Below are 9,657 nucleotides of genomic sequence, written 5' to 3'. Positions count from 1 at the left end.
CCGTCCCCTCCCCCGTCGCGCCGTCGCCGTCATCGCCGTCTCGCGCGGCCGCCCCTGTCGCGCCGTCCCCGTCGTCACCGTCTCGCGCCGCCGAACGTACGCCACCGCCCCCGCTCGTACGTACACACACACACACACATTTTTTTTACTTATTTTCTGTTTTCTGTTTTTTAGATTAATGCATGTCAAATTGCTAATTAGATGAATTACTTAGATAAGAATGTTAGATTAATGTGAAATGTTAGATATGAATTAGATAGAAAAGTTAAATATTAATGTCAATTGTTAGATGAATTAGCTAGATATTAATTAGGTATATGAGATTTGAACTAGTTGAATTAATATAACTAGTTTATTTTTAGTAAATGCTTAGTTGAATTAGTTGAATTAATAGAACTAGTTGAATTAATAGAACTAGTTGAATTAGTTGAAATAATAGAACTAGTAATGTTTCACCTATATATAGAACTTAACTAGTTTATTTTTGTCAATTGTCAGATTAATGTGAAATGTTAGATATGAATTAGATAGAAAAGTTAAATATTAATGTCAATTGTTAGATGAATTAGCTAGATATTAATTAATTAGGTATATGAGATTATTTGAACTAGTTGAATTAACATAACTAGTTTATTTTTAGTAAATGCTTAGTTGAATTATTACTAGTTTATTTTTAGTAAGAAAATCTAGGTATATGAGATTTGATGATCTAATTATGTGAGTTTCTCAACCATATTTATCTAGCCTGATATGGTTATCACCTTTGATATTCGTCCGGAAGATGATATTGAAGGTAATACAGACATTTGGGTCGATGTGCAGATGCCTCCAGTTCACCATTATGTGAGTTTCTCAACCATATTTATGTCTTCGACATTGTTTATTCAAAAAGAGTTGACAATTTATATTGACAGCTTATTTCCAATCAAGCAAACATGTCCGGCGCTTGGTAGACAGGACCGTCCACTGTCTCGAGGCTGAACTAAACTGCGAGGAGACAAGTCATTATGTTTCATGGCTTGAGGATCTTGATGCTGTCAAGATAATTTTTTTTCCTGCACTTAGAAATGTTGGTACTCAAAACGTGCGACCAATAGTGTTCGTACTGAACTACGGTCACATATATTTAGGAAAGATGGTAAGATTTCTACTATTTCTCCTTATTTTTTTAAGCTAAACTTCATTGCTAAGTATGTTACTATACGATGTTCTTCAATAGGGACTCCCGATGAATGTTGTGCCTGATTGGATCGAGACTAAAGGTACCATGAATATTGTTAGCTTACGGCCAAGATATCCTACAATGCACTTTAGTGCATTCAGGATTTCTAATAGCGAGGAATGCCTAATAGTAAAAGATTGGAGCAAAATTGTGAGCGATCATAGAGAAGTACTAGGGGGCAGCAATCAGAAGCGCAACCCACGATTAGCAGACAGGTTCATCTGCATGCTCCAATATGATGAATCAGGAAAGCTATACATGTTCTATGCTATTTTACCTGAGAGAGCGGCATGAGTGATTAGCTAGTTCATGCTCTTAGTATTTGTCCTCTCATGGCCGTGTTCTTCGTCCTGAACTTAATCTCAAAGAGTGATTTGCTTTTGTGGTGTTATGAACGCTTATAATATCATTACCATGTTGAACTCGATGATATCTTTGCTTCTGGTACAAGTGAATGTTTTTTCTTTAAGCTAGTGTTGGTGGTGATTAGATAGCGGTAATGACTATATGATGATTAAGTAGTGGTAATGAGACAATTATTATATGATGATTTTTAGCTAGCTATGAAAACTATTGTTGGTGATGATATATATGATGCAAGAGTTTTTATATTAATATGATGATGCTGATGATGAGTTATTATATCATTTATGAACGAAACCACAGATTAGTTTCAACTGGATGGATTATAGCTAAGTGATCAAGTATATGCCATATCCATATTACCTCGATCACTTAATTAGGTGATCAAGTATATATAATATGGATATGGCATATACTTGATGACTTAGCTAGGATCCACATGCATCCGGTCAAACTAATCTGCGGTACTTTCACCTAATGATTTAACAACTCATTATAATGTAAAACAATCACTAAATTAAATTGAAAACACAAAATTAAAGTAAAAATAAAAAATAAAACCAAAACACACCCAAACATTTAGTACCGGTTGGTGTTACCAACCGGTACTAATGTCCTACGCGCCCCTGGAGCTGGCTCGTGCCACATGGTTGCCCTTTAGCACCGGTTCGTGCTGAACCGGTACTAAAGGGGGGGGGGATTTAGTGCCCACACTTTAGTGTCGGTTACCGAACTGGTACTAAAGGGCCTTACGAACTGGTGCTATTACCCGGTTCTGCACTAGTGTGGAAGGATGCTGCAAGGAACGATGACCTAATTAATGTGCGAGTCCATAGTGCTATGAGGGATGTGTGCTAGATCATGTAACACAAAACTAATACTAGTGGCGATCAGGGGCATCAGATGGTGGCCGAGGCGGCTAATTTTTGGCTTGCTACAACCAATGGCACCTCGCGCCAGCCATAGGAAAAACACAGAAATCTCAATAAACATATTCAAATAAAACTCAAACCACATGAAAAGGTATAATTACCATGTTATTTTGCCACTAAGTATCTCATTATCGTTCTTCATGCATAGGAATTTGAAAGGAGGTCCAAATGGATTGTAAAATTCCAAATTTTCCTCCAAAACTGGTATCAAAGGAATATTTCCTCTATTTTGCTTGTCTACATTCCTTTGCACCAAATGCTTGAATAGTGTCATATTAGAATTTTTTTCTTATTTCTATGTTTTTTTCTCCACTTTCCTTTCAAACAAAAGGAGAGGCCCAAAAGCATCTACAACAGGACCCCTCAAATCCCCTTCTACGTCTGGGCGGACAGCCCGATGAATAACCGGTCATGAAAATATGACCCCAACCGCCCCCGTCAAACTGACTTGATACGTTCGGGTTGTCTGGGACCCCTCAAACCCAGCCCATATCTAGAGCAAAAATGGGGAGGCCAGGGCATGCCAGGATGCGTCCGCCACAATGGGATTCAACAGACCGGACCCACACCCAAATCCCCCCCCCCCCAAATCATTCCCAACCTAGCCTGAACTGCCCTTATGCCCTCATATCTTCAGCCTCGTCTGCATAGCCCCTCCCTTAGCTTTGCCGCCACCCTAACTCAGTCGTCGTCCCAGTCCCACAACGCCACCACCACTAGCACAAAACCCATCTCCGGCATCCTCGACGTCCCTGACACGGTCGCCGCCCCGGCACCGCCACTATACGTCCTAATCCTCCGGTCGTAGACATTGCCCTCTATGTGTTCAAAAAATATATTTGAGATATGTTTGTTATTCATTTTTAGGTGAAGCGATGGATTCGTCGGATGAGGAGTTTCAGAGCAATTAACTTGATGAATTCACTAAAAAAGAGTTTGTCTATTCATCGAAAGAAGAGTTCATAATATGATGAGCATCCAGGAGGAAATGGAGAAATACATGGAGCATATTCTGAACTTAAAGGGTTCGATCAAGGGGATGAGAATTGCACACCGGGATAGGATCATTGGGCACGGCTGCTCTACAAGGACTACTTTCAATCCGAACCTAAGTTCCATGATGGGTTTTTTAGGCATAGCTTTCTGTCCAAAAAACCCTTGTTCTTGCGTGTGGTGGAGGGCATGGATGCACATGATCCCTACTTCAGTCTCAGATTGGATTGTTGTAGACAACTATTGTTCTCTTCTTTGCAGAAATGCACGACCGCTTTGAGGATGGTTGCATTAGCTACTGACGCGGATGCCGTTGGTGAGATGGTCTAGATGGGGGCAAAGCACATGTCCTGATGTCACTGTTAAGTTTACCCGAGGCATGGTAAACATGTTTGCCAGGCGGTACTTGAGAGAATCAACTGTCGAAGACACAGAAAGGTTGACGGCAATTGGAGTTGCAAGGGATTTTCCAAGTATGATTGGTTCAGTTAATTGCTTGCATTGGCAATGGAAAAACTACCCCAAATATTTGCGTGGGATATACCATGGACACACCAAAAAGGCCACCATCATACTCGGAACAGTGGCATCAAGGGACTTGTGGATTTGATATGCTTTCATTGGCATGTCTGTTCTCACGACACATCAATGTGCTCTGGCGATCTCAGCTGTTCAAGAGACTTTGTCATGGGGATGCTCTGGTGTGCAACTACATCGTCAACGGACACAACTACAACACGGGTACTATCCTTGCTGATGGTATTTATCCTCACTGGGCGGTGTTTTTCAAGACCATATCCGATCCCCATGACAACAAACAATGCAACTTTGCAACAAATGCAAGGAGTTAGGGAGGATGCGGAGAGAGTATTCGGGGTGCTCCAAGCTCGTTAGGGTATTGTTCTTGGAGCTGCAATGATGTGGAAATCAGAGACATTGCGACAGCTAATGACATGTTGTGCCATTTTATACAACATGATTGTTGAGGATGAGGGTGAAGGTATAGTCCGAACGCATGATTCTGAGAAGCCGGGAATACAAGTCTGTCTCTTGGAATAAGATGCCGAGCATATCGTGAACTTTCTAGAGATGCCTCGAAATCATTAAGTTCAAAACGTACATGTGTAACTACTAAATGATCTTATGGATCATATGTGGACCCAGAATGAAAACCAAATAATTTGATGTTTAAAATTGTGTACTTCGAATAAATTTTATGTTTAAACTATGTATTTTTTTTACTACAAACAAATGTCATTTATGTGTATGATCGATATATATGCGTTTGCATGAATTTGAGGATTTAAAAGTGGGAACGTGATTGCAACGGAGTACGTCGTCTAGCGCAGTGCAAGGTTGCATCCGCGGACTCTAAGTTGGCAGGAAAACACCTGGTCGGTTTTCGCCTATTCGGGACTTTTTACGAAAAATCTAGCCGGCCACTTTGGCAAGTTTGCTTTGCTTCCCTGCAAAACTCTCGTGGAATTTGCATGTTTCACACCCCAACGCTTTACCCGATCGACCCAGCAACATGTGGTGGTCATCGGGAAAGCAAGCCGCGACGTGCGAGGGCGACAACAAACATACCAGATAGTCCTTTTTCCACCGCCCGTTGGGTCCCTCCGGCTGATCGATTCCCATGGCCGGTCGGCAGCTCTTCTCACGGCCAACCTGGTAGGACTGGTTGCCGGCGCTCTGCGGAAACCCATCGGAAAATACTAGAGTGGACTCGTCGTCGCCGTCGCCTGATCTAGATCTCAAATTCATTCGGCCTTCGTCGTCGACGATGACGTTGTTGCTCGCACACAGAAGCACGTACTTGCCGTCTTTTTCGGACAGCTAGCGCCGTGTGCGCTAGCTAGCGAGTAATAGTAGCTCCAATGGAGGGGCGCCTCTCAGGCACAGTAACAGCAGCCGGCCGGTGGCTGCCTAGCTCTGGCTCTGTCTCTGACTTTGATCGTCGGGCTCATCGTGGACGGGGAAACGCGCCGCTCGGCGCCGATCCACCGCTCCTTTCCTGCCTGAATGGTCGAATTAATTGGGCAATTAGCTAAGATGCTTGTACAATGCTACAGTGCGCCTACGCCCTAGGGGCAGATACCTCATTGATGAAGAACATGTGTACGACGGGCTTGATTCAAGCGTGAAGTTAAAAAGGTGACAGCAACAGCACCGATGCTGAATCGGTCCATCTAGAAATTTACGATTTTATGTGAAACAAGAGAGATCTATAATTTTCTGATCCTAGCATATAGAGGATGTTGGCTCATTATTTTTTTTTAAAAGAAGAATGACCCTCGGCCTCTGCATCTGCATCTGGACAATGCATGCAACCATTTTATTAATTATTCATAAAGACATTACAAAGTAATACATCAGTAAACCTGAAGCAACCATCGTGACAACATCTGTCGTTACTCTTATCCAGTTGATGAAGGGGTGTCGATAATTCGGGCCAATACCAAACAGACCTCGCAGCCCGGAGGCCCCACCCAAGCCGCTTGCCGGGTCTGGGGCACATACTGGTCCGGCACACTCTTAGAATCCGCCGCCGACGTCTTTCATAGGTCCATCTTCAGGGCAGGCACTGACGCATCGACCATGTCAGGCCTGACGTCAATGCTATCATGACGCCAGACGGCGCCACCTCTCTACGCACGTCCATCATTACGCATCCGACGCTGAGACACTACCACACCATGCCGCTGGATCCCACCGTCATCGTCGCGTAGATGCCATGTCGAACCACCTCCTGATCCAGATCGCCTCCAATGCCAATCAAATGGTGTCCACCGGCCACATAGCTCCCAAGACGGCGACTAACAACTGACTGCGAGTCTGCGACCATGGACTATGCTACAACAGTCATAAAACAAGGAATTAATGGATGCTGGTTCCAAGATGTTAGTTTATTACCAACAAAGAATATGTATACAGTTTTAGATGGAAACAAAAAAAACCAAGATTCATAATGATGATAGAGAAGATGCAAATGGTCCAATTTGACATATTTTATATCTCATGTGTGCTCCATCTCCATGAAATAATGGGTCTTTTCATCCAAAAGCGAACACTTTTGAGTAATCGTGCAATAATACTGATGTATACTGCATATTCATTAGATCTAAATTTTGATCAGTTTCCCTTCCATATGAACTACCAAACTAGGGAATGATGAGGAGAAAGTCATCGTCAAATCACATGAGAACTCGTTGCATTCACGAATTGATAATTAAGATGTGCCTGAATCGACAGATGGAAGAGAGTTCATGCATGAGTAAACTATGCAACTCAGGGTATTGTGTGTAATCCTGGTTGGACAATGGTGTGTGGAAAACATCTTAAAGATCATCGGAAATGTTTGTGCCAGCCAGAGAGATTTTATTATTTTTGTAAATAGAATGCAGCTCGGGAAACTTGTGAATGAGTGGCTGATTTGTCCATTTGTCCAGCCAAAACTGAACTGAGTGTCCTGGTCCCATTGTATATATGGTCACCCCTATAAATTGTTGAATCAGTTTCAAGTAAGGTGCAACCAATGGAAGACGGTCCTACGGGGTATCTTCAACTGGTTTGAATGGCGAACTACTAATAGGCTAGGTGTGTAGGCATCGTGGCCCGTTGCTATTTTCACCGGATGTGGCACCTTTTTATTTCATTTTGTTTTGCTCCGTTTGAGAGCCAGACTTGCACTATAGACTTGTGTTCATACTTGTTTTAATATTATGGTTGCATGCGTCAATCTGATGCAGAAGCCGGAGGTTCTAGAAGGGGCATCTTGATTATATGATTCCCAAATAAGATTGATCCAGGGCAAGTCAGCCTTGTTGTAGAACTTATGAATATTTTTTTATGAAGAGACCCATATAACTTATTCAAGTGGCTTGGGAAAAGTGCCAGTGGGCGCAGGCACAAAATCTTCTCGTGCCTGCTCATGCCTGACATCTTTAACAATAGAAACCTTCTCAAGCGTAAGACGTTTTTGTGTAGTTAGTCATGCGCCCTTTGTGATGAGAACACTGAATAAACCAACATGCATCTATTCTAGAATTGCACCTTTGCTCAAAATTCCTAGAGTGCTATTATCACAAACAAGCTCAGGGGCATTTCAATCTTCGATGGAGATTCTGCTGACAAATCAAATGCTTCCTGAAAAGGTTGCTACTGATATCATCATTTTGGGTTATTGGAATGTATGGATGGAGCGCAATGACAAGGTTTTCAAGAATGAGACCCCATAAGTTAATCCTCGGAGGTTTACCTCAAGAAAGACTTTAATCTGGTCAAGTACATAACTAAATGGAAGAATAAGCTCTCTGCTTTAATTTCCTTTGCAGGGTGAAGAGAGAGGTATTACTGTGATACCCGAACAAGACTTGGATAGATTTTTCCTTGTTTCTTCTTCTTTTCGTTCCTTTTTTTTACCTATAAAACATATTTTAATATATATTTCCCCTATATGTATGTATGTTCTATGGTTCTATGGTTCCCGGTTAACAAAAAAGTAATATTTGCCTCTCCATACAGATCCATGGATTTGCCAGGACTACAACGAATCTTGAAGATTACAGGTGCAATATGTCATGTACAAAGACAACCACTTGATGTGTTGGGTAGTTCATAATATTTTTGGTGGGACGTGGCTAGATAATTTATGTTACATAAAAATGGTAAATTAACATTTATTTGGAAAACATACTTTAGTAAAAATCATAGGTTTTTGTTAGATATTTTTTTTACATTCTTCCTCTTTCTTTGTTTATTAGGCTCATAGAAAAATCTGAATCATGTCTTATATACCTAAGAAGTTCATTTTCACTATCTTATTTATCTCAACATGCAAACATGCCACATCACCATATAATTATGGATGGGATAAGTCCCACATCAGCATGCAACCATGCACGGAAAAATATTGGCATTCCTATTATTCTACTTATATTTAATAAATATATTACAACTATACATAATAAAATATAATAAGTAGTATGTATTTTAAATTTTGGTTCATGTGTTACTGAATATTTATATTCAACACAGTTAAATCTCATAGAAATATATTGAAATCGATTCCCTCGGCAATGTGTGGGGCGTACCTTCTAGTTTTTTAGTTTGTCATACCAACCAGGCAAAACTAATTATAGATGCATTGAATCATGTCGAGTTCTAGTTCTCAAAGTAGAAGCTGGTCATTCATGTTGCATTAATACATGGTCTCACACTTTTCTTTGAGTAAACCGTCCAACTTCATTCGTAAATTCGACAAAGTACATGATCTAGCACTTAACTATGTTCTTCTTGTTTATGACTGTTTGAGATGAGCCTAATAAACTGAAAATGAGTACGAATTAGCTCAAGCGCTATTGCTTGTAGGATTGACTTCAGAATGTAGTATGCCAATTGTTCGTTTCCCCAAGTTTTGGAGGGTTTGAAACATTTGCTCATACTATGTTTCTTATTTCTCTTGAGAATCTAGTGCACTATGTTATTTATTTATCTCCCATCTTCTCCCCCCTATACCAGGAAAATATTTCCATGTAAATGACAAATAACTTTGCATATTAAATCATGTTTCTGTTTCTTTAAAGAAGAGTTGCCATCCGATCTTCACAAGTTTCCCTTCTTTTAAACCACCATATATTAATCAAGAAATGTTATTGCGATCATGCTCAACATTTACCATCACGCAAGAAGGAATACCACCTACTAATAAATCATTAGACTTATAGCAATATCATGGGCCACCTACTAATAAACACGGTAGAAATGCGGCCGCTCATACGAGAAAAGAACACGTCTCTAATATAAACATAATGTACTCAAATATTTCTCATAATTATATTGCTGTACCTTTTACTTTTTTTTGGACAATTTGCTGTGCCTTTTACTGTCCAGGCATGAAAGGGTCCTTTGCTCTTTTGGGGGCTAGCGCCCGTAGAAAGAGGCACGCTTATGTGGGTCATACTACTTCGTAGCTAGGAATCTTCCGTTTTCCCCAGCTGCCATAGCTAACTAGCTACAGGATATACTGGCCAGCACGTGTTTTTCTCACCATGTACTCCCTTGATCCTTCACCTGTTTCACAGCGCTTCTTCTCCTGGTTGGTTTGTTCTTTCGTAGGCAAAAAGCTCCTGCCAGACCCTGCAA

Source organism: Triticum dicoccoides, chromosome 1A (genome assembly GCF_002162155.2).
Source record: "Triticum dicoccoides isolate Atlit2015 ecotype Zavitan chromosome 1A, WEW_v2.0, whole genome shotgun sequence".
Taxonomy (NCBI): Eukaryota; Viridiplantae; Streptophyta; class Magnoliopsida; order Poales; family Poaceae; genus Triticum; species Triticum dicoccoides.
This window is presented reverse-complemented; position numbering follows the sequence as displayed.